Genomic DNA, 24,073 nt, shown 5'->3' on the forward strand with positions numbered 1-24,073 from the left:
TTGTCACTTTTTGTGGTGATAACTTTAAAACACTTTTACTTATCCAAGCCATTCTGAGATAGTTTTCTCGTCAGATGTTGCACTTCATGACAGTGGTAAATTTGAGTCAAATATCTAATTTTTATTTATAAAAAAATACCAAATTTACCTGCTAATTTTGAAAAATTAGCAATTTTCAGAATTTCAATTTCTCTGCTTTTAAAACAGATAGCAATAACTCTTAAAATAGTTATTATTTTGCATTTCCCATATGTCTACTTCATGTTTGGATCATTTGTAAATTATATTTTCTTTATTTTTAGGACGTTGGAAGGCTTAGAAGTTTAGAACCAAATGTTGAAATTTTTAAGAGGTTCCAAAACCCACTTTTTAATGACCAGTTCAGATCTGAAGTCACTTTGTGAGGCTTACATATTAGATTACACTATATATTAGATGAATAGGACCCAAACCAAATTTTAAGATATTCATTCATCTCTCCCCTACTGATTTAGGGGGATAGAAAGATAGAAGAGGTGAGCCTGATACTTCTTATGTACAGTATGTGCAGGGTTAACATTTAACATTAAAATTCAGAATTGTTTTACACAATTCTTTCACAAAACTAAGGTGTTTCACAAAATTACAAAATCACAGTTACATAAGAAGAGGTAATGTTTGTTTCGTTTCTCAAGTCCCACCCTCAAAATAATAAATTAGGAACCTCGATCCTCGAGATTGTCATCTCACATTACATCCTGTCTTCAAGAATTGAGCCATGAGCTCCCTGATCGGAATTCTCAGCCTCCTCTCGGCTCTTGCAGCGACAAGTAAGTTTTCAGAAACATTATAAGACCTGAATCATCCTTTGTTTTATATTTGCTTTATTATTTATTTATTTTTATAAATTTGTTCATAATAGTCTTAAAAATAATATTAAATAACAATACTACTAATAATAAGAAATAATAAAACTAACAATAATAATAACATTAACTAACATTTATTTTAATGTTAACCCCCCCAATGCCTGGTAAGATTTTACTTCTGATCCTGTTCATAGTGCTACATAAGCTATTAAACATTGTTCTCCGAACATTGCATCAGAAAAAATGCGCTGGCAAATAACTAATATATAATTAATGACTGTGTCCCATTTCTTTAGGTTATGCTCTTTCGTGTACACAGTGTATTTCTAATGAAACAACATGTTCCGGTACCAGCATAACCTGTTATTCAGGACTTCAGTGTGCATCTACATACACAGAAACCACTATTGGTGAGTTGTCTGATTAAGTTCAATCTTTTCTAGTGGTTTGAAGGGGTTAGACTCTATTGTAACTTAAGCTTAATCTTTGTATAAAGTTTTGTAACTTTCCAATAGACTTTAAATATTTTAATTTCCCTGTTTGCTGTCCGTGAATGGTGATCTATGGTACATTCCTGTTTACATCCATGGGCTGAAAACCCATTGAAACCTAAGAGGTATCACAGTCCTACAAGTGTCTCTGGTCTAGACAATCCTCTGTGACTTAAACACTCTGGAGTCAAGATTAACCCCTTCAGAATTCTGCAATTTTTCACCTTAAGAACCAGGCCATTTTTTGCAAATCTAACATTTGTCACTTTATGTGGTGATAACTTAAAACACTTTTACTTATCCAAGCCATTCTGAGATAGTTTTCTTGTCAGATATTGTACTTCATGACAGTGGTAAGTTTGAGTCAAATATCTAATTTTTATTTATAAAAAAATGCCAAATTTACCTGCTAATTTTGAAAAATTAGCAATTTTTATCAATTTCAATTTCTCTGCTTTTAAAACAGATAGCAATAACTCTTAAAATAGTTATTATTTTACATTTCCCATATGTCTACTTCATGTTTGGATCATTTGTAAATTATAATTTCTATATTTGTGGGACGTTCGAAGGCTTAGAAGTTTAGAAGCAAATCTTGAAATTTTTAAGAATTTCCAAAACCCACTTTTTAACCCTTTCATGACCAAGGGTCATTGATGCCCCAGTGTCCAGCTCAAATTTTATGAAACTGACATGCGTCACTTTATATAGTAACAACTTTGGAACACTTTTATTTATGCAAGCCATTCTGAGATTGTTTTCTCGTGACACATTGTACTTCATGATAGTCATAAATTTGAGTCAATATATTTCACCTTTATTTATGAAATCCCAAATTTACCAAAAAGTTTTAAAAATTAGCAATTTTAAAAATTTCAATTTCTCTGCTTTTAAAACAGAAAGTGATACCTCATAAAATATTTATTACTTAACATTTCCCATATGTCTACTTTATGTTGGCATCATTTTGGAAATGTCATTTTATTTTTGGGGGCTATTACAAGGCTTAGAAGTTTAGAAGCAATTCTTAACATTTTTAAGAAAATTTCTAAAAACCACTTTTTAAGGACCAGTTCAGGTCTGAAGTCACTTTGTGGGGATTACATAGGAGATACCCCCATTAACGACCCCATTGTATAAACTACACCCCTCAAGTTACTCAAAACTGATTTTACAAACTTTGTTAACCCTTTAGGTGTTCCACAAGAATTAAAGGAAAATGGAGAATACATTTCTAAATTTCACTTTTTTGGCAGATTTTGCATTTTATTACATTTTTTTCTTGAACACATCGAGGGTTAACAGCCAAACAAAACTCAATATTTATTACCCTGATTCTACGGTTTACAGAAACACCCCACATGTGATCGTAAACTGCTGAACGGGCGCACTGCAGGGCGCAGAAGAAAAGAAACACCGTATGGTTTTTGGAAGGCAGATTTTGCTGGACTGGTTTTTAGATGCCATGTCCCATTTAAAGCCCCCCTGATGCACCCATCCAGTAGAAACTCCCAAAAAGTGACCCTATTTTGGAAACTGGGGGATAAGGTGCCAGATTTATTGGTACTATTTTTGGGAGCATATGCCTTTTTGATTGCTTGGTGTTGCACTTTTTGTGATGTAAGGTGAAAAAAATTGCTTTTTGGCACTGTTTTTCTTTTTTGCGGTGTTCACCTGAGGGGTTAGGTCATGTGATATTTTTATCGAGCATGTTGTTACGGACGCGCCAATACCTAATATGTACACTTTTTTTATTTATTTCACTTTAACACAATAATGGCATATTTGAAATGAAAAAAATTATGTTTTAGTGTCTCCGTGTTCTGAGAGCTATAGTTTTTTTATTTTTTTGAGTGACTTTTTTTTTTTAACTTCTCTTTATTGAAGAATAAATGTGACAATACATATCAATCAGATACATCACAATCAAGCAGACATCGGGTTGAAAACATATCTCATTTCCAATATCCTCACTATACAGTATGTTAGTCATAATACTCTAAGCAACTCATGCTTTTCTGTACAGAGAGTATTGTTGCATTCATTGTTTTTCTTTTTTTTTTTTCTTTTTCTCCCCTCCTTCCCCCCTCCCCCTCCCTTCTAAACTCCCTCCCGCCCTCCCGCCCTCCCAACACCCAAAACCTTTCATCTCAAGCAAGTAGGTACTCTAGCATTAGTTTAAGAAAGAACCTATTCTCGACAATGCCATCGGTTAGTGTCTTTCGTTTTTTTCAAGACTAACCAACTACCTAGTCCCTCCCCCCTACTTATCTCTCATCAGTCTTTATGCTGTCATGTACTTTTTGTGGATCTGAAACCACGGGTCTGTTCACTCTAGCTTCAGGTACCATTCAGTGTGGATAAACGGCTTTACGTGTTCCAATATCTCCCTATCCGACATTAACCCCTCCATATAAAGTCTCCACTTCTTAAAGAAGGGAGTCGTCAATTTTGTCTTAGCTTGCTCCGCCTCGATCCGTTCTAATATCATGCAATTAGTGGTTTGTTGCACTACTTCCTCAACTCCCGGTACCTTAGTCTGCAGCCAATGATTTAGTATACATCTCTTGGATGCCAGGAGCAAGACATGTAGAGCACGCGGAATTTTGGAGGATTCTGCCGAGCGTCCAACATGAAATAGCAGCAGTTCTGGATCTAATTGAATCTTTAGATTCCATTTAGCCTTTATCATATCCAGTACTGCTTTCCAGAAGGAGTTGACCGCTTCGCATTCCCATAGTCCATGTGTGACATCAGTGTTCGAAAGTGTACATTTCGGACAATGTGTCAGTCTATCCGCTGCTATCCTAACATTTGCTTTCGGCTTGCAAAATCCATATATCGCCCTATGAATTAACTTTAACCCCTTAGGGACCCATGACGTATCGGTACGGCATGATTCCCGAATCCTTAAGGACCCATGACGTACCGGTACGTCATGGCTTTAATTCGCGATTCCGGCGCCGCGGGGGTTACTCGGAACGGGATGCCGGCTGAAATCATCCAGCCGGCACCCCGTAACAACGCAGGGGGGGGTCATTTGACCCCCCCGTATAGACGATCGCAGAAAACCGCAGGTCCATTCAGACCTGCGGTTTTCTGCGTTTCCGGTCCATTCGGGTGTCCTGTGACCCGATGAACCGGAAAAAGACTGCGATCGGTGGCGTAATTTTACACCACCAATCGCAGTCCGAGGATTTGAGGAGGCGGTGCTGGCCCTGGTGCTGAACACTGCTGTCCAGGGTGCTGATTGGTGCAGGGGAGAGAGGCGCGAGATTCAAACTTCCTGCGCTCCTCTCTCCCCTCCTCTTCCTGTCCAGCACCCTGACCGTGCAGCATCGTCCAGCACCAGCTCCTGTGTCCCCCTAATCGGCATCCATCACCCTCCTGCACCCATCGCCACCCAGGTAGGTTAGGGTCAGTGAGGGAGAGGCACCATTAGGAAGGGAAAGAAGGGAAAAGTTAGTTAGGAAAAAAAAAAAAAAAGAACTTTTACACAAAACTTTTTTGATCCATCTATCAGACCCCAGACCCCCCCCTGCCACTTGCCCCCCCCTACCAGCCCCCCACCACCACCAGCCCCCCCCCCACCCACCCCCCCCACCCCCCCACCCATCCCCCCCACCAGCCCTCCCCCAGCCCCCCCCCCTTACCACTAGCCCCCTTACCACCACTTTTTTTTTTATTTTTCTGCGTTCGCTGACTGGTCGGCACTTTAGCGTCCGTCCACTGTTAGCGCATCGCCCGCCCCACCGCTGATCAGCGTTGTACCGCTGATCAGCAACTTTGAACTTTTTTTTTTTTTTCCTAACACTTGCCCCTTTATTTTCCTTTTTTTAGTACGCGAACACCCGTTGCCCCCACACACACACACATATAATAAAGGTTTCCACACACGCACACCTACACGCACACACACCCATGGTCCGCCGGGTGTTCTCGGCCGAGGAGGCATATGGCCAGATTGCCTCCGACTCTGAGAGCCCCAGTGAGGATGAGGATGACCCCACGTTCCTTTTATCATCCGCATCCTCCTCATCATCATCGGATGACGATGAGCCACCAAGGCAGCGGAGACGCCGCCAGGCGGAGCCAGGGGCCACACATGCTAGGGATCCTGTGGCCCACCCTAGTACGAGCCGCCCTGGGGTTCGTACTGGTTTCCCGGCCCACCAAATAAGTTCACCGGAGCCCCCTGCCGATGAATTTAGCTGGTGTCCCCCAGTGGACTTTGAGCCTGAGATTCCGGATTTCGCTGATTTTCAGTAACCCACTGGTGAATTTGATGGTGGAGCAGACGAATCTGTACGCCCAACAGTTCGTCGCTCAAAACCCAGGCTCATTTTTGGCTAGACCCGGTGGCTGGACGCCGGTCAGTGCAGCCGAAATGAGGACATTTTGGGGCCTCGTGCTGCATACGGGTCTAGTCCAAAAACCCAGTGTCAGGCAATACTGGAGTGGGGACGTCCTATACCAGACCCCACTGTAAAGTATGGCCATGACACGTCCCCGGTTTGAGGCCATCCGGAAATGTCTGCATTATTCCGATAATGCAGCATGTCCATCCCGAGGTGATCCTGCCTATGACCGGCTGTATAAGATACGGCCGGTCATCGATCACTTTGGGGCCAAATTTGAACAGGCCTACGTACCTGGAAGGGAGGTCGCGGTTGATGAGTCTCTCGTTGCGTTAAAGGGGAGACTCAGTTTCCGCCAATACATTCCCACAAAGCGGGCGAGGTATGGCGTGAAGCTATACAAAATTTGTGAGAGTACCTCAGGGTACACTTACAAATGTTGTGTGTACGAGGGGCGAGATTCCCGTATTCAACCCCCAGAATGTCCCCCCACTCTGGGTGTTAGCGGGAAACTCGTGTGGGACCTTATGCACCCACTGCTGGATAAGGGTTACCACTTGTACGTGGATAACTTTTATACCAGCATTCCCTTGTTCAGGTCCCTTGCCGCCAGATCCACGTTCGCTTGTGGGACCGTGCGGAAAAATCAGCGCGGCCTCCCTGCCCACCCCCTCCAGGTACCTATCCCCAGGGGTGAGACCCGTGCACTTACCAGTGGAAACCTGTTGCTGGTCAGGTATAAGGACAAGAGGGATGTCCTTATGCTGTCCACAATCCACGGTAACAGCACTACCCCAGTCTCTATGCGAGGTACCACGGCAACGGTCCTCAAGCCCGATTGTATCGTCGACTACAATCGGTATATGGGAGGAGTTGATCTCTCTGATCAAGTCCTCACGCCATATAATGCCATGCGCAAAACCCGGGCATGGTACAAAAAAGTTGCGGTCTACTTGGTGCAGGTTGCCATGTACAACTCTTTTGTACTATCCCGAAGCGCTGGCAGCACAAGGACATTCCTCCAATTCTATGAGGCAGTCCTCAAAGACCTGATCTTTTCGGACCGGGAAAGAGCAGGCCGGAGTACCTCGGGAACTGGAGGCGCCCGGATCGTCCCTGGCCAACACTTTCCAGGTGTGGTCCCCCATACTGGAAAGAAGGGACGAACCCAAAAAAGATGCAGAGTGTGTCACAAGAGGGGGATACGGAAGGACACCACCACTCAATGTGACACGTGCCCCGATCATCCGGGCCTCTGCGTTATCGATTGCTTCAGGGAGTATCACACTTCCATGGAGTACTAAATTTTTATAATCCCCAACAGTCCACTAGAGAACATAAAACACTATGGCTCTTAGACTTTGGAGACACAGAAACAATTTTTTTTCCCCAAAAAAATATTAGTTTTAGAGCAGGCATCCTCAAACTGCGGCCCTCCAGATGTTGTAAAACTATAACTCCCAGCATGCCCAGACAACCTACAGCCATCAGCAGGGCATGGTGGGAATTGTAGTTTTACAACATCTGGAGGGCCGCAGTTTTTAGGATGCCTGCTTAGTGTCTCCAAAGTCTGAGAGCCATACATATTGGGCATCGTCGCGTGCGTAAAAGTCGTCGCTATAAAAATAACATTTGACCAAACGCCTCGAATGAACGGTGTTAAAAATATAAAACAAAAACGGTGCCAAAACACAAATTTTTGGGCAAAATTTCAATTTGAATCCCTTTTGCCGGTAATAAAGCAAGGGTTAACAGCCAAACAAAACTCAATATTTATGGCCCTGATTCTGTAGTTTGCAGAAACACCCCATATGTGGTCGTAAATGGCTATATAGCCGCACGGCAGGGCATAGAACGAAGGGAACTCCATACGGTTTCTGGAAGGCAGATTTTGATGGACAGTTTTTTTTGACACCATGTCCCATTAGAAGCCCCCCTGATGTAGCCTAGACTAGAAACTCCAAAAAAGTGACCCCATCTAAGAAACTACACCCCTCAAGGTATTCAAAAGTTACTTTACAAACTATGTTAACCCTTTAGGTGTTCCACAAAACTAAATAGCGAATGTAGAAACATTTTTAGAATTTAATTTTTTTGTTACATTGCCTCAAAAAAGAGTGATATAGAGCAACCAAAAATCATATTTACACCTAAAATAGTCCCAAAACAACAACCACCTTATCCCGTAGTTTCCTAGATGGGGTCACTTTTATGGAGTTTCTACTCTAGGGGTGCATCAGGGTTCTTGAAAGGGTACATGGTGTAAATAAACCAGTCCAGCAAAATCTGCCTTCCAAAAACCATATGACGTTCCCCTCCTTCTATGTCCTGCCGTTTGGCCAAACAGTAGTTTACGACCACATATGGGGTGTTTCTGCAAACTACAGAATCAGGGCAACCCATTTTGAGTTTTGTTTGGCAGTTAACCCTTGTTCTACTCCTGGAAAAAATTGATTATATTGGAAAATTTTCCAAAAAATAGAAATTTCTAAATTGTTTCTCCATCTGCCATTAACTCTTGTGGAACACCTAAAGGGTTAACAAAGTTTGTAAACCCAGTTTTGAATACCTTGAGGGGTGTACTTTCTTAGATGGAGTCACTTATTTGAAATTTCTATTCTAGGGGTGCAACAGGGGGCTTCAAATGGCACATGGTATAAACAAAACCAGTCCTGCAAAATCTGCCTTCCAAAACCCATATGGTGTTCCCCTCCTTCTATGTCCTGCCGTTTGGCCAAACAGTAGTTTATGACCACATATGGGGTGTTTCTGCAAACTACAGAATCAGGGCCACCCATTTTGAGTTTTGTTTGGCAGTTAACCCTTGTTTTACTCCTGGAAAAAATTGATTATATTGGAAAATTTTCCCAAAAATAGAAATTTCAAAATTGTTTCTCCATCTGCCATTAACTCTTGTGGAAGACCTAAAGGGTTAATAAAGTTTTAAAAAACAGTTTTGAATACCTTGAGGGGTGTAGTTTCTAGAATGGGGTCATTTTTGGGAGGTTTCTATTATCTAAGCCTCACAATATGACTGCAAACCTGAACTGGTCCATAAAAAGTGGGATTTTGAAGATTTCTGAAAAATTTTAAAATTTGCTTCTAAACTTCTAAGCCTTGTAACATCCCCAAAAAATAAAATATCATTCCCAAAATGCTACACACATGAAGTAGACATATGGGGAATGTAAAGCCATCACAATTTTTGGGGGTATTACTATGTATTACAGAAGTAGAGAAACTGAAACTTCGAAATAGGGCTGAGTCCTTAAGGGGTTAAGTATGATTCCCTCCATATTTCACTACTTACTACTTTCCTTATGAGAGTCCACCCATCCAGAAGTTGATCCGGGATCATCAGATTCTGGAAAAATTTGAGCCATGCCTTTAACAGTGATGAGTCTCCTATTTTTGTGTCAATATCTCTCAGGGAGCTGTATATGGTGGCTAGATCCTTTTTTGGCTCTTTGGTGAGCAAAAAAGAGTCAAAATTATTTGCTGCAAATTCGCGGGTTAACTCTGTGAGTCTAGATGTTAAAAATGACCTTATCTGCTGATATGCCAAAAAGTGAGACCTCGTCAGCTGATACTTCACCCTTAGATCCCCAAAAGAATATATTTGTTTTGACTCTCAGTTCCAAAGGTGCTCAACAGATTTAATCCCTTTGGTGTTCCACTGGTTAAATTGGGCGTTTATGGAGAGTGCTTTAAACTCTGGGTGCCCCCACAGGGACATACGTTTAGACACCAGGAAAGGAAGGTTAAATTTTTTCCTCACAGCCTTCCAAGCCGCTATTGTATCCCTAAACATAACACTACTCCTTATCTCAAGGGGTAAACATGAGAATTTGGTATGCAACAGTGCGTTTAAACACCAGGGTCTCGCCATTTCTTTCTCAGTCTGTTAGATCGAATAATGAGATGTACTGTGTATCCAATCTAAACCATGCCTTAATAGGCTGGCCAAATTATAATTTCTGATGTCAGGGAACCCTACTCCTCCCCTCTCATTATGGTGGAGTACGTCTTCGGGTGTTATCCCGTGGGGACCTTTCACCCTCCTTTCGTAGGATGTGCTGCAGAGCGCTCCTAGCCTCTTGAGGGTCTTGGAAGGTAGATACCGCACCCTCCATATCATGCACTCTCAGGGTCGCAAGGTATAAAAGTGCGAATCATACCTGAGCGTTGTAAAGATCTGAGCAGATAGTGGAAAACTCTCGCCTCCGTCTGGTCACTTCCGCTGAGAAATCTTCAAATAGAAGGGCTCGAGAACCCCTTAACATCAGGGGGGCTTTGCTGCTTTTGTAGGCTCTTAAAATGGCCGCCTTCTCTGAGTAATCCAGGTACCGCACTATCACTTGTCTCGGGCGTTGGTTAAGTGCCGCATGTGTCGACGAATCACGATCCTGTCTCCCCGTCGATAGCGGCACCTGCCCGATCCTGTGGGCTCTCTCCACTTTACACCGGGTCGAGATATTTAGCGCCTGCGGTAATTCCTGTTCACACAACTGGATCAGCTCATGGAGAGGGACTGCCTCCGCTATGCCCACCAGCCGCAGGTTATTTCTTCGAGAACGATTTTCTAGGTCGTCCAATTTTAGCATGATCCTCTTGTTCTCTTGCTGGAGTCTGGAGAATTCAGATCGATAGTGTGACTGCTCGTCTTCCAGCGTCACGATTCTTTCCTCTGTCTCGTCTAAACGGCGACCATGGTCTAATAGGTCTTGGCGGATCTGAGACACGGTGGCCGAGACCGTAGTGGATAGAGACTCCTGGAGGTCGGGCAGGATGCGTGCCGCCACCTCTAAGGCCAGCTGCTTGTAGTCTATGACAAGATCTTCTGGCTGGTCCCCTTCTATGTCAGAGTCTTTCCCTGGTTAAAGCTGCGACGGTTCTGCTTGTGATAGCTGAGGCGGGCTGTCCGCCATGTTTCGCGCCACGGACTGCGACCTGGTGACTTTCAAAGGTCCCCTTTGCTTGTTCCTGCTCCCCATCGTAACTAAGAATTGGTCCATATGGAGCCGGTAAGTGTCTTCAGCGGGTAGTCCCAGTTCCTGACTCCCGTCAAGTCTGGTATATTGGGGAGATAGGTTTATGAGGCACGGGCGGTTGAGGTGCTTCACTCGCACGTCTTGCCATGTTGGCGCCGGAACCGGAAGTGCTGAGTGACTTTCTTATGTAGGGTCTAATTTTTTGCGGGATGAGGTGACGATTTTATTGGTACCATTTTGTGGGACATACGCCTTTTTGATCGCTCGGTGTTGCACTTTTTGTGGTGTTAGGCGACAAAAATGGCTTTTTTGACAGTTTTTATTTTTTATTGTGTTTATCGTACGGGGTCGATCATGTGATATATTTATAAAGACTGTCGTTACGGACGCGGTGATACCTAATATGTCTAGTTTTTTTTTTCTTTTTAATTTTTTATAGGAAAAGGCAATTTATTTTTTTAAATTACATTTTTTTTTTTTTTCTTTACTTTTATTATTTTCACTTTTTTTTTATCAAGTCCCACTTGGATCTTGAAGATCCAGTGGGGCTGATGGCTGTACTATACTTTGCAATGCTTTTGCATTGCAAAGTACAATACTATCAAATGTCCTGTAGATGGCAACACCGGGCACTTTTGCAACCATCGGGCGCTGCAATCACAGCGCAGCAGCCCCGATGGTTGAGAGAGGGAGCCCCCTCCCTCTATTAACCCCATGGATGCCGCTGCCACGGCATCTAAGGGGTTACAGCAGAGTGTCAGCATACAGCTGACACTCGCTGCTGATGTCGGCGGCTCAGGAATGGAGCCGCCAACATCAAATATAGCAGGGGGACCGCATCGGGGGCAGGAGGCACAGATACGGGGCAGCGCTGTAAAGGGGGGTATGGCCAGCAGGAGGGGGCACATTTGGGGGTCTGATGCATGCATGAGGGGGAGGAGGCGGACCGCATCAGGGGTATAAAAAATGGATGGGGGCGGGGATCGCATCGGAGGCCGGGCTCACAGGAGGAGTGGGGAGGTTGGAGGCGCACAGGAAGGGGGCAAAGATCGGAGGCACAGATGGGGGGCTTCATTACACATTACCTGATTTCAGGCTCTGATCTGCAGAGCGCAGATCAGAGCCTGAAACCGGCATTTTAACACTGCCGCAATCCAATTGGTTAGTCTGCACAGACTAACCAATCGGATCGATTGCCGGCAAGGGGCCACTCTGATTGGTCCCTTGCCGGCATTACTAGACTGTATGCTGTCCGTGACAGCAGCAGTGCAGGGGCAGAAGCTTTAATCCAAGCGCTTTGCAGCGCTTGGATTAAAGAGCTGGATTGACATCTATACACGTGGTAGCTGCACAGGGTATGTGCAGCTATCACGTATATATAGAGATTGCGGTCGGAAAGGGGTTAAGGACCAGTTCAGATCTGAAGTCACTTTGTGAGGCTTACATATTAGATTACACTATATATTACACTTTTTATGAGGCAAGGTAACAAAAAATAGCTATTTTGGCACCGTTTTTATTTTTTGTTATTTACAATGTTCATCTGACAGGTTAGATCATGCAGTATTTTTATAGAGCAGGTTGTAACAGACGCGAAAATACCAAATATGCCAACTTTTTTTGGTTGTTTGTTTCAGTTTTACATAATAAAGCATTTTTGAAAAAATTCTATTTTGTATCTCCATATTCTGAAAGCCATAGTTTTTTTTGTTTTTTTTGGGCGAATGTCTTATGTAGGGGCTCAGTTTTTTCAGTATGAGGTTTCATTGGTACTATTTTAGGGTTACATGACTTTCTGATCGCTTGGTATTACACTTTTTGCGATTTAAGGTGACAAAAAATGGCTTTTTTATACCATTGTTATTATTATTTTAACGGTGTTCTCCTGAGGGGTTAGTTCATGTGATATTTTTATACAGCAGGTTCTTATGGATGTGGCGATACCTAATATTTCTACTTTTTGATTTATTTTAGTTTTACACAATAACAGCATTGTTGAAACAAAAAAAGCAAGCCATAGTTTTTAAAATATTTTAGGCGATTGTCTTATTTAGGGTCTCATTTTTTGCGGGATAAGATGGCGGTTTGATTGGTATGATATTGGGGTGCATATGACTTTTTGATTGCTTGCTATTAAACTTTTTGTGATGTAAGGTGACAAAAAATGGCTTTTTAGACACTGTTTTTCTTTCTTTTTCTTTACGTTGTTCACCTGAGGGGTTAGGTCATGTGATATTTTTATAGAGCCAGGTTCTTACGGATGTGGGAATACCTAATATGTATACTTTTATTTTTTTACATTTAAAACAATAAAATCACTTTTGAAACAAGAAAAAAAATCATGTTTTAGGGCTCTTTCACATGAGCGGATGCCATTCTGGTAATCCTCTGCGTGAAAGAGAGCTAAGCCCCGTTCCGGACAGCAGAGACACGGAGCATTAACATGATTGATAATGCTCTATGCCTCTCTGATCTTTTCACTACAAAATCACAGTGAGATAAAGTTGTCACTATAATTTTGTAGTAAAAAGGTTACAGAGAGGCAAAGAGCATTATCAATCATGTTAATGCTGCGTGTCTCTGCTGTCCGGAATGGAGCTTGGCTATTTCACGAAGCGGATTGCCCGCATCGGCATGTTTGGCACCAAGACCAAAACCCAGACTTCTTCATAGAAGTTCGGGTTTGGGATCAGTGTTGTGTAGATTTTATTATTTTCCCTTATAACAGGCATGCTCAACTTGCGACCCTCCAGCTGTTGCAAAACTACAACTCCCAGCATGCCTGAACAGCCTACAGCAGGGCATTGTGGGAGTTGTAGTTTTACAACAGCTGGAGGGCCGCAGGTTGAGCATGCCTGCCTTATAACATGGTTATAAGGGAAAATAATAGCATTCTTAATAGAGAATGCTAAGTAAATTAGGGATGGTTAAGAAATAAAAAAAATAAATTTAACTCACCTCATCCACTTGTTCATGCAGTCCTTCTCGTCTTCTTTATTCTTCTTTGAGGACCTGGGAGGAAAAGGACCTTTGGTGACATCACTGCGCTCATCACATGGTCCATCACTTAGCAACCATGCATGAAAATAGCACCGCATTCGCACTTGCTTGCGGCTGCTTGCAATTTTCATGCGGTCCCATTCACTTCTATGGGGCTTACGTTGCGTTCCCTTATAACCATACAATCTACAGAACAGTCCTCCCGACTATGACCTTGTGGCCCTTGTACCGCAGGCGTCACTGCGTCCCCCAAATTCCAGGCTGTCACTTAGCCTCATGGTCCCTCAGCCTAGCCCAGCTGAGACCACACAGACAGAGCCTCAACAGGCCTCTGTTTACAGGTAACACAGTCCCCCAAGAGGGACTTGCGTTTGCTACAGCGTGGAGGCTGCTGGGCTAGCTAAGAAAGCCGCAGGTTATGACCGTGTCTGAACAGCACTCTATAGGTGAGTCAGGGATTCTACCCTATGTTTAGTTAGAGCCCAGCCGGGCAGGTATTTGTTTTGTGTTATTGTTTGTTGTTGCTGGTGTTGTACAATAAATGCAAAGTTTGGACAGTATGTCCGTGTCTGGTGAAGTAACCTGTGGGAATGACCCCCAGAGAAGAGCTAACCCCCCACAATTGGTGGAGGATGTGGGCAAGTTGTCTGTGGAAGAAGGGCAACAGTTGGTTACTAGGGGCTACAACAAGAAAAAGAGCAGGTGCTGCTGAATCCTGCTGTGCTGGAGTTTAAAGGCCCGGAAGCATGTTTATTCGGTGGAGCAGGGGCTGCTCGTGCTATTGTGGACTATTTTTGCTGTGGTGCAGAGATTTAAAGGGCCAGAAGACCAGAAAAGAGACTGACCTGTTTGGAATTATAATTTTTTTTAAATGTTTTTTTTTTGGTGTGTTGCTAGAGGACTGTCAGTTGCTATGGGGTGGATGGAGGATTTCACCAAGCAGCTTATGCGGGCCAATCTGAAGGCTAGCCAAAGGCAAATGATGTGGCAACAGGATCAGGGAAAGCTCATGTGCGGGTTGGACAAACAAAGAGATGTCCTAACCCAAGGCGTTTCCCATGGTAACTGCTGTGCGGAGGAACTGGGCAGTGACCTCGTGACCAGGATGCGGTTGGATGCAGAGGTGGTGTATGCCGTTGCCAAGGGCAACCAATGGGAAGAGAGTGAGATAGAGAGCAGTGCAGCTCTCAAGAGTTAAAGTGTTTTCTGCCAAGGTGTACAGAGTGTAGTGTCCCACTAGGTAGGGGTGGGCACTACACAAGGGTCAATTGGTGTGCGCGTTACTCCTACTCACAAGGAACAGAAATGTCATATTTAATTCTGCATTTAATGTATGTTCTGATGTGTTTTACATGCAATGTTCCCCTGTGTGATGCAATAGCAGGCCTAGTTGGGTGTAGTTAGACATCCCAGACACTAGAGGGAGATAGGGAGCCCCTAGTATAAATGTCCAGGCCCAGACAGGGAGTGTTAGTGCAGAGTCAGGAGTCTGAGAAGACAGAGGTTAAGAAGCCTGCTCCTGACATGCAGCTGGATAGCCCTGGCTGCTAGTGATGTCCAGGAGGCTAGTGAGAAGCTCCAGCCTGCCTGAGAACAAGAGAGCCTTAGTTAGCTCTGAAGATACCCCAGTTGCAGGATCCAACCTCCTGGGAGAAAACCCACAGTAATCCACCTTACAAGGGAAGGCGATCCAGGGTAAGCTAAGTGACCCTGATGGGCAGATCACACTAGAAAGTGCAGCAAGAATCTAATACCTGAGGAAGAAAGTAACCAAGGATTTAAGCCACCCTTTTAGGCATCCGGGCCTTGGGCGATAAAGCCAGAGCAGGAGTTCTAGAAAGGACAGTGTACATTGATTCTGAGGAAAGGTACAACCTGCTGCTGAGTGCTTGTGAAGTTTACCCTCTGCGTATCTTGCATGAATATTGCCTGCCATTTTTGTGAATAAGCCTCCTTGTGGAACTGTGTTTGAAAGACTGTACTCCTACCTGCTGTACAAAGTTGGATTGTTCAGTAAAGGTACGTTTGGTTCACTATATACTTGTGTACCTCCATCATTCCAACCACCAACCGGCGTGCCACCGTCCAAAGGCACTGGCGTCACGAATACCACAGGGACTTTGCTCCAGGCAGACAAAATACCTGTAACATCCAGGGCACCTCATCCACCATCAGGCCTGGTCCCTATCTACAGAGCGTGCCCCAGAGGAACCGTGTCTACCTCTCCTTCACTGCCACGCGCCTGCCCAGGGTTCTTCAAATATAGTGAGTACCCTCGATTGCCCATAACCGTGACCTCACTTCGTCATACCCTGCAGGTCTGGCGTGTTGCATAAATTGGCGTCACAAACAGGATCCGAATATTCCTGCGCCATAGCGGATTTAAAAACTGTGTGCTGAAAATTATCTTAAAGTGACATGCCCCAATTGTTTTATTGAAAATTGCTGGGCCAAAGTGAACTGCAATATTTGCGGTGTGAAGATTGCATTGTATGGACTGTTTTCTGCTTATTTAAGCCACCGCTTGCTGTCAGTGAATAGACAGCTATTTTGCTCAAAGATGGCCGCTGAGCTTGCTTGAAATTGTTTGCTGCGTCATCTTCATCTTAAATTGGCGGTAAAAATTGGCGCCTTCTGCTAAAAGTGCGGGAAGGCTGTATGCTGGCGCCACCGCCCTGTCTGGACATTTGCATGTCTGCTGTAATGGACTCCGCCTCCCCCATACTGGAGTACCTGGGGGGCGGCCTCCCAGTGCAATGGGAGGATCTGTCTGAACTTATTGGCGCCACCCTGTCGCTCTCCAGAGAAGGATCGAGCATGTTGAGGAGTGAGGACTTTCCTGCTGATATGTCCGCGCCTGATTTATTAAACATGAATGTGACTGGTGTAGAGCAAGAGGACGCTCCACCGGCCTACTCTCCGGGACCGGAGAGACCCGCCTGCCCGCCACAGAGGACGCAACCGGAGACCTATTATGGCTCCTGGAGAGACTTCTTCCAGCCCTCGTTCAAGTGGTCCGCATTGATGGCAGAGATCCGGGAGGCCGCCATAAAGAAGACAACCAAAACCAAGATTTACTACGAAGAACTGGCAAAGACCGTTCACGAGTGCCACACCGACACACAACCCCGCCTGGAAAGGAGAAGGGGGTTGGTTGTGGCCTTTGACAAGGACCGAGGCTTCGGTTTTATAAAAGACTACCTGACTGGACGAGACTTATATGTCAACAGGAGGTCCGTCAAGCGGAGTTACCTCCCAGAACGTCTACACAACCTCCGCGAGGGAGAGGAGGTTGAATTTACCCCTGCTGAGGGCCTGCGAGGCCCCTACGCCACTGCCGTGTCCCGTCCGAAAAAGAAGACAGAGGACTGGGACTTTGATGAGGACTACTCTGGCTGCGAGCGTGAGTCTGTGCGCTCTCCGGAGGACAACCCTGGCTGCGAGCGTGAATATGAATGCTCTCCAGGACCGGCCCATCACGCCTTCCAAGAACGGGGCTCTTTCATTGGCCCAAATGTGTTCTGGCAGCCGACAGTGGTAGAGAAGAGGGTTAGCCCATGGCCCTCACCTGAGTTGCCTCGCAGGGAGAAAACTGTCCGTGAGCTTCAGGATGCAGAGAGATTCAGAGCTGCCCTGGAGAATATCCGCAGAGGGAGGAAAGCGGACGCCTCACCTGAGCCTGCAGCGGCTGCGCAGGACGAACCACCCACCGCCCAAGTGCCGACAACGACAGCGGAGACCAGCGATCCCGACTCCGAAAGCCTGGACGACCAGATCGTGCGGCTGGAGCTGAAATTGCGGGAGCTACGCCAGACTGCCTCCGCCAGGATCCGGACTCCACCTGACCTGCAAGAAAGAGGACGTAAGGACTTGGACGTCTCCGGGTTTAAGGTGAGAGTACCTGTCCCTGTCAGTCGTCCCTCCTTAGTACCGGCACCTGCGGTGGGATCCTCTTACGCTGTGCACCGGCGCACAGAGCCAGTTGTTCCAGAACCCACCGGACCGCTTGCAGCAGCGGTACCCAGGCCAGTGCAGCAGCCCACGTTTGTTATGCCTGCTCCGGTGAGGTCAGCGACTTTGATTACCCCTAGGCCTATGGGGCCTATACCTATTAGGGGTCCGTTTATGTTACAGTTGCCCCCCAATACTGTGTTGTGGGCACATCCATCGATTGAACCTCAGTACAGGCCCAATATACAAATGGAGCCAGGGAGCACCACTGAAATGCAAAGTGAATATGACATGCCCCTGTGAATTGGCCTGCTAGGCCCTTGATGTTTGCTTTATTTACCAAGGGATCCTAAAGAAGATTTAACCCTTTCAGGACAGGAGTCCTTCGTTGTTTTGGCCCTCTGTTGCTGCTGCCAGTTACACACGGCTCAGTGGAAGCGGCAAGCCACTGAAGTACCACGTGCAGCAAGGCCATCTTGTTTACAGGACCTCCTGCCTGCTTTCTCAGAGTGAAAACCCAGTTGTGCCTGTTTTCATAAGTTGCACTTTTAACCCTTTAACCCCCTTTTCAGGTTGATTAAGGGTATTACAGCACTACTTTGATGTGTATGCCATTTGAATAATGTGGACTATTTTATGTGCTGCTATTTTATTATGCAACTGGAATTTAAAAGAATTGGGCCCAGGGATAAACTCAAATGCACATGAGCCTCTGAGATTTTGCTACTGTTTTAAAGTATTGTGCCCAGAGATGGACTCCACCTCGTGCGAGCCTCTGTGATTCTATCTGCCTCTCTAGTTTCATCTGCGATATCTTTACGTGGCTGTGGATTAAACAAAAAGAAAATAACCTAGGAACGGACTCATTTTATATGCTTTGAGCCTCCAAGAATTGTTATTTAATTGTTTTTACATTTTCTATGGACAATTTGCACTTAAAGGAATTATTATGGACTATCCTGGTATTTATTGTTACGCTGCACCAGGTCAGCGCCCCTGTTCCCATTGTGTTATCCTGAGAGAAGAGAACGACGCCCCTTTTCACCATTACTTGCTCCTAATCCAGTGGAACTGCCTGATGTATACATATAATGTATTCTTGCAAATGTAGATGTGTTTTCCTGCTTTGCTTTATTTTCCCTATTACAGGTGCAGTATCCAGCTGTGCAGGGACCCTCCATGTTGCGCCGAGGACGGGCAACGTTATAGCGTGGGGGTATGTAGTGTCCCACTAGGTAGGGGTGGGCACTACACAAGGGTCAATTGGTGTGCGCGTTACTCCTACTCACAAGGAACAGAAATGTCATATTTAATTCTGCATTTAATGTATGTTCTGATGTGTTTTACATGCAATGTTCCCCTGTGTGATGCAATAGCAGGCCTAGTTGGGTGTAGTTAGACATCCCAGACACTAGAGGGAGATAGGGAGCCCCTAGTATAAATGTCCAGGCCCAGACAGGGAGTGTTAGTGCAGAGTCAGGAGTCTGAGAAGACAGAGGTTAAGAAGCCTGCTCCTGACATGCAGCTGGATAGCCCTGGCTGCTAGTGATGTCCAGGAGGCTAGTGAGAAGCTCCAGCCTGCCTGAGAACAAGAGAGCCTTAGTTAGCTCTGAAGATACCCCAGTTGCAGGATCCAACCTCCTGGGAGAAAACCCACAGTAATCCACCTTACAAGGGAAGGCGATCCAGGGTAAGCTAAGTGACCCTGATGGGCAGATCACACTAGAAAGTGCAGCAAGAATCTAATACCTGAGGAAGAAAGTAACCAAGGATTTAAGCCACCCTTTTAGGCATCCGGGCCTTGGGCGATAAAGCCAGAGCAGGAGTTCTAGAAAGGACAGTGTACATTGATTCTGAGGAAAGGTACAACCTGCTGCTGAGTGCTTGTGAAGTTTACCCTCTGCGTATCTTGCATGAATATTGCCTGCCATTTTTGTGAATAAGCCTCCTTGTGGAACTGTGTTTGAAAGACTGTACTCCTACCTGCTGTACAAAGTTGGATTGTTCAGTAAAGGTACGTTTGGTTCACTATATACTTGTGTACCTCCATCATTCCAACCACCAACCGGCGTGCCACCGTCCAAAGGCACTGGCGTCACGAATACCACAGGGACTTTGCTCCAGGCAGACAAAATACCTGTAACATCCAGGGCACCTCATCCACCATCAGGCCTGGTCCCTATCTACAGAGCGTGCCCCAGAGGAACCGTGTCTACCTCTCCTTCACTGCCACGCGCCTGCCCAGGGTTCTTCAAATATAGTGAGTACCCTCGATTGCCCATAACCGTGACCTCACTTCGTCATACCCTGCAGGTCTGGCGTGTTGCAAGAGTCCTAGAGACGATGTGCGAAGATGCCGTAATGCTGTTGCTAAGAGCAACCAACCTCGACAGCAGGCAGCTGTCCGGCAACAGAGAGAGTGCTGCTGGAGATGTCGCCAAGTGGGAAGGTGTGCACCTGGTTGTCCTATGACCAGGAATCAAAGATGGGAGGTTTCCAACATCCCGGAGAAGGAAGATGACTGCTGGAGAGACGTGCGTACAGCACTTGGAAGCGCCAAACCCGTGACGGCTGTGGGTAAGAGCGTTCCAGTTGTTTCTTATACAGCAGTTGAAGTGACAGGGAGCAGGCCTCTGGAGGTTGGGCATGTTGCTGACCAGTGCCCTAATGCCTCAGAAGCCATGTGCTGTGGTATGAGCTGGCAGCAGTTGCTATCTGCCGAGCCAGTCGGTGTAAAAACACCCGGACTAGAGACTGCTACACCAATGTGTGGGGCAGTCCAGTCCAGGCGTTGTTGGACGCAGAGAGCCAGGTGGTCCTGGTACCTGCCCTCCGGGTGGCTGAGAACTATATGCGGGACTTTCATGGAGTTAGCGAGGACTGTCCGGTGGCTCTCCCTGAGTGTGAGACTCCAATGCAATCTGGGACTTGTGAACTTCGTGATGCAGTTTCACGTATACCTAATGTGTTATTGGGCCGTGATATTGTTTTGTTGCTGGGGGGTAAGGTAGACACTTCTGCAGATAGTGACAAAACTCCTGCAGAACCTGGACCTGTCCTTTTAAGTGAAGATCTAAGAGAGCTGCACATTGACCTCCATGGGAAAGAATGTTGACCATTGAAAACAATGGTGCTGGTAAAGTGCAAAGTGATGGTGACAAGAGTGCGGAAATGCATAATGAAAATATGATGTCATATGAAATATGTGGTGACAGTGATATACCTTTTCCGTTGCAGGTTGTGGTCAGGGGAGAAGCGCCCCCTGGTGGTAAAAATGTAAATGATGATGAAGCTTTATTTTCTACATCTGCTATTTTTCATGAAGATCTATATGACTTGATCAAAAGATTTGAAGACATGCCTATAAGTAGTGTGGAGCAAAGCCCAGCTCCAGCTCAGTGTTTGAATGTGCAGGAGAATATGACAGGGCTAGAGGGTGTACCGCACCTACCAGAGGTGGATATGCAGTCTCCACAGTGTTTTTTGGTTATTAAGGAAGTGTCCCAGGTGGGGGTTAGCTCATCGGTGCCCCTAGAGGTCAGAATTGATAATGACCCGAGCAGTATATATGACGAATGTGCTGTGACCGATGGCAACTCGGAGAAAGAAGCTACCAGGTCAAGGTCTTGCGAAATTAAAGTAGTTGCTAGTAGCGACCAGACAACAGTTATACCTGACGTGACGAGAGTTAAGTGGGGAGACGTCAGCCTAGTGACTGAGACCTATACCCAGGCAGTGGTAGATGACCAGACGTGTCAGTACAGCTGCAATCAGAAGGAGATAAGTGAGCTGAAGGATCTACTGCCTGATATCCAGGTGACATTAGAGCGGCTGAAGGGTGGTTTAAAACTGACCAGCCGGATCTCCAACAAAAGGAGGAGGTGGGAGCTCCCCGTGGAAAACGCGGCTGTAAAGGTTGCGGAAGTTAAAGGTTGTGGGCCTAGGAAGAAATCTAGAAAAGAAGCAAGCCAGAAAGCTAAGTTCTCCAGCGAAGAGGAGACGGAGGAGGCCCTTAGACACTGTAGTCTAGGTAGGAAGGCAGTGTTTATGACAAACAAAGCTCTGATGGCCTGGGTCTGGCAAAATAAAGGGAAGCATACATCTCTTCCAGGGGGAAAGTTGAGACGGAAGATGGCAGTATAATGCGGATGCCCTGTTGCGAGCATCCAGTTGGTACATGGGTTCACCCCCACAGGTTTGAAAAGAGGGGGGGGATATGTGGCAATGTGAACATTGAGGTGTTGTTTCCCCAGGTTCCAGTCCGGGACTTGAGGCATGCTCATGTCCAGGGATCCTATTTAATCCTGCTACTGGATCTTGGGTGTGTCTCACTCTGGAGTGTTTGGTGAAGCAGAGTCCTGGTGAGTGGTCTCAGCCGGGTGGGCTGAGGAGCCACGAGGCTAGGTGATAGCCTGAACTTTGGGGGACGCGGTGACGCCTGTGAAACAAGGATCACGAGGCCAGAGTCGGGAGGACTACTGGGCCACAATCCCCCAAAAAGGTGTTTAAGTGTCACAGCCTTGAGGTTGCTGGACTGAATGGCTGAGGATAGCCGCATTTGTGTTCCATGTGTGAACAGGGCTCTCTAGGTGAGTCAGGGATACGCTTATGTGTTTAGTTAGAGCCTAGCCGGGCAAGGATTTGTTATTTTGTGTTAATGTCACACATGATAAGTTGAAGCCGCAACTTCATAACCTGTTTTGCTGAAACGTAAGGAATAAAACACGAGTTTGGACATTCTACCCTTGTCTGGTGAAGTAATCTGTGATGGTGACCCCCTAAAAGTAAACGATCTCTTACTAAATATATATATATATATATATATATATATTATACACTTTCCTATTTCAGTAAGAAAGAAAATGTTTGCTTTGTTTATTTTTAGCTGGAGTAAAGTCTACATCTTTGACCAGATCATGCGCACTTTCATCAAATTGTGGCTTAAAGGGCACGGTGACCCTACAACATGGACATATGAGGCTGAGCACTTCATGCTGCAAAACTGACTACTGTACTCCTGATCTTCCCACATGTAAGTTGTCTATTTCTGCTTCTTTGCCAATATTGCGTTAAAGTATAAAAAAATAATACCACTGAGGGGGAATTTATTGTGAGGGGGTCAATACCGGAAAAAAACTGATCTGTTTTATCCTAATGCATTCTTAATGGAGACCAATCAGTTCAGGATGTCTTCAGTTCAGTCTTTTTGACTTTTCAGGACTTTTTCATGCTGCGGTTTTATTTCCGGCCAAAAAAAAAACTGAACACTTGCCTGAATTCCGGATCCAGCATTTTGTTCCATAGAAATGTATTAGTGTCGGATCCGGTATTCCTGCATGCGCAGACCTTTAAAAATGTGAAGAAAATAAATACCGGAAAAAACGAATCTGGCATGACATGCGTTTGCAGTTCAGGCAACAGAACCGCCTGACGGAATCAAACAACGCAAGTGTGAAAGTGCCCTAAGATGGGCCTCTTAATAAAACTGGTCCATCTTCTGGCAGTTTGTCCACCAGAATAACAAATCTGCTGTACGTGAGCGATTGGCCGGGGTAGATTTGTATTGTAATTGTCACCAAACTATCGTAAATCTGACGGCCATGGAAGGTCATGCTCCATTCAAGTACGCTCCCACAAACATGTCCACAGGTTGGTTATTGTCCTCACCTCGTCTAACTTGGGTTTTTCTTTTTCCTTACGTTTCTCCTGGTCCTAAATTGGCTTTGGGATGGTTAACCCTTTGAGTGGGTATGTTACTTCATCCCCTCTGTAGCATTAGGTTTGCTATGTAGATCTGATATTATTATTTCTTGCTATTGGATTGGTTCAGGCTTACCTACCTTTGTGTTAGGCCTCTTGCACACAACGTATTCGTTCCGTGCATGCAGTCCCCAATGCACAGGCAACGTTTGTGCGGCGGCCAGGACAGATCCAGACACATTCAACTTCAATGGATCCGCGATCCGTACGTTCTGCAATAAGATAGAACAAGTTCTATCTTTTTGTGGAACAGAAGAACGAAACGGAACACCAAAGAATCGCTCCGTAGTGCTTCCTTTCCGTGGTTCCATTCCTTCCGCACCGCATCTCCGGATTTGCAGACCCATTCAAGTGAAGTGAGTGCACACGGCCGGTGCCCCGTGTATTGCGGACCCGCCTCATGCGGGCCACAATAGGGCCACGGGGGGCACACTGTCATGTGCCTTATGTACATGTATTTCCATCTTTTGTAGGAGCTATGTGGGTACTTTGGGATCCATATTCAGTACAGCGTTTGTGGACATTTCTCCATTTCTAGATGTTTTTTTTTCCCCATTTTATATGATTTGTTTACCTAATTATTTATATATGCTGCAATAAAGAATATAATACTTTATATAAACAAGGTTCTTGCTTACTTTTTTTCCAGCTCCGTACAGTATAAGGGTCCATTC

The 24,073-nt window shown here is 45.4% G+C and overlaps 1 long non-coding RNA gene across 1 annotated transcript in view; it reads left to right on the top strand.

Annotated features, from left to right (window-relative positions):
• Positions 1 to 328: 328 nt before the first annotated feature.
• Positions 329 to 24,073, top strand: part of LOC122927106 — a 56,453-nt gene continuing 32,708 nt past the window's right edge. The window contains exons 1-3 of the long non-coding RNA XR_006387758.1: positions 329 to 809; positions 1,145 to 1,258; positions 22,525 to 22,671. This is a non-coding gene — a long non-coding RNA (uncharacterized LOC122927106). The remainder of the gene's footprint in view (positions 810 to 1,144; positions 1,259 to 22,524; positions 22,672 to 24,073) is intronic.

This window comes from Bufo gargarizans, chromosome 2 (genome assembly GCF_014858855.1).
Source record: "Bufo gargarizans isolate SCDJY-AF-19 chromosome 2, ASM1485885v1, whole genome shotgun sequence".
Lineage (NCBI taxonomy): Eukaryota > Metazoa > Chordata > Amphibia > Anura > Bufonidae > Bufo > Bufo gargarizans.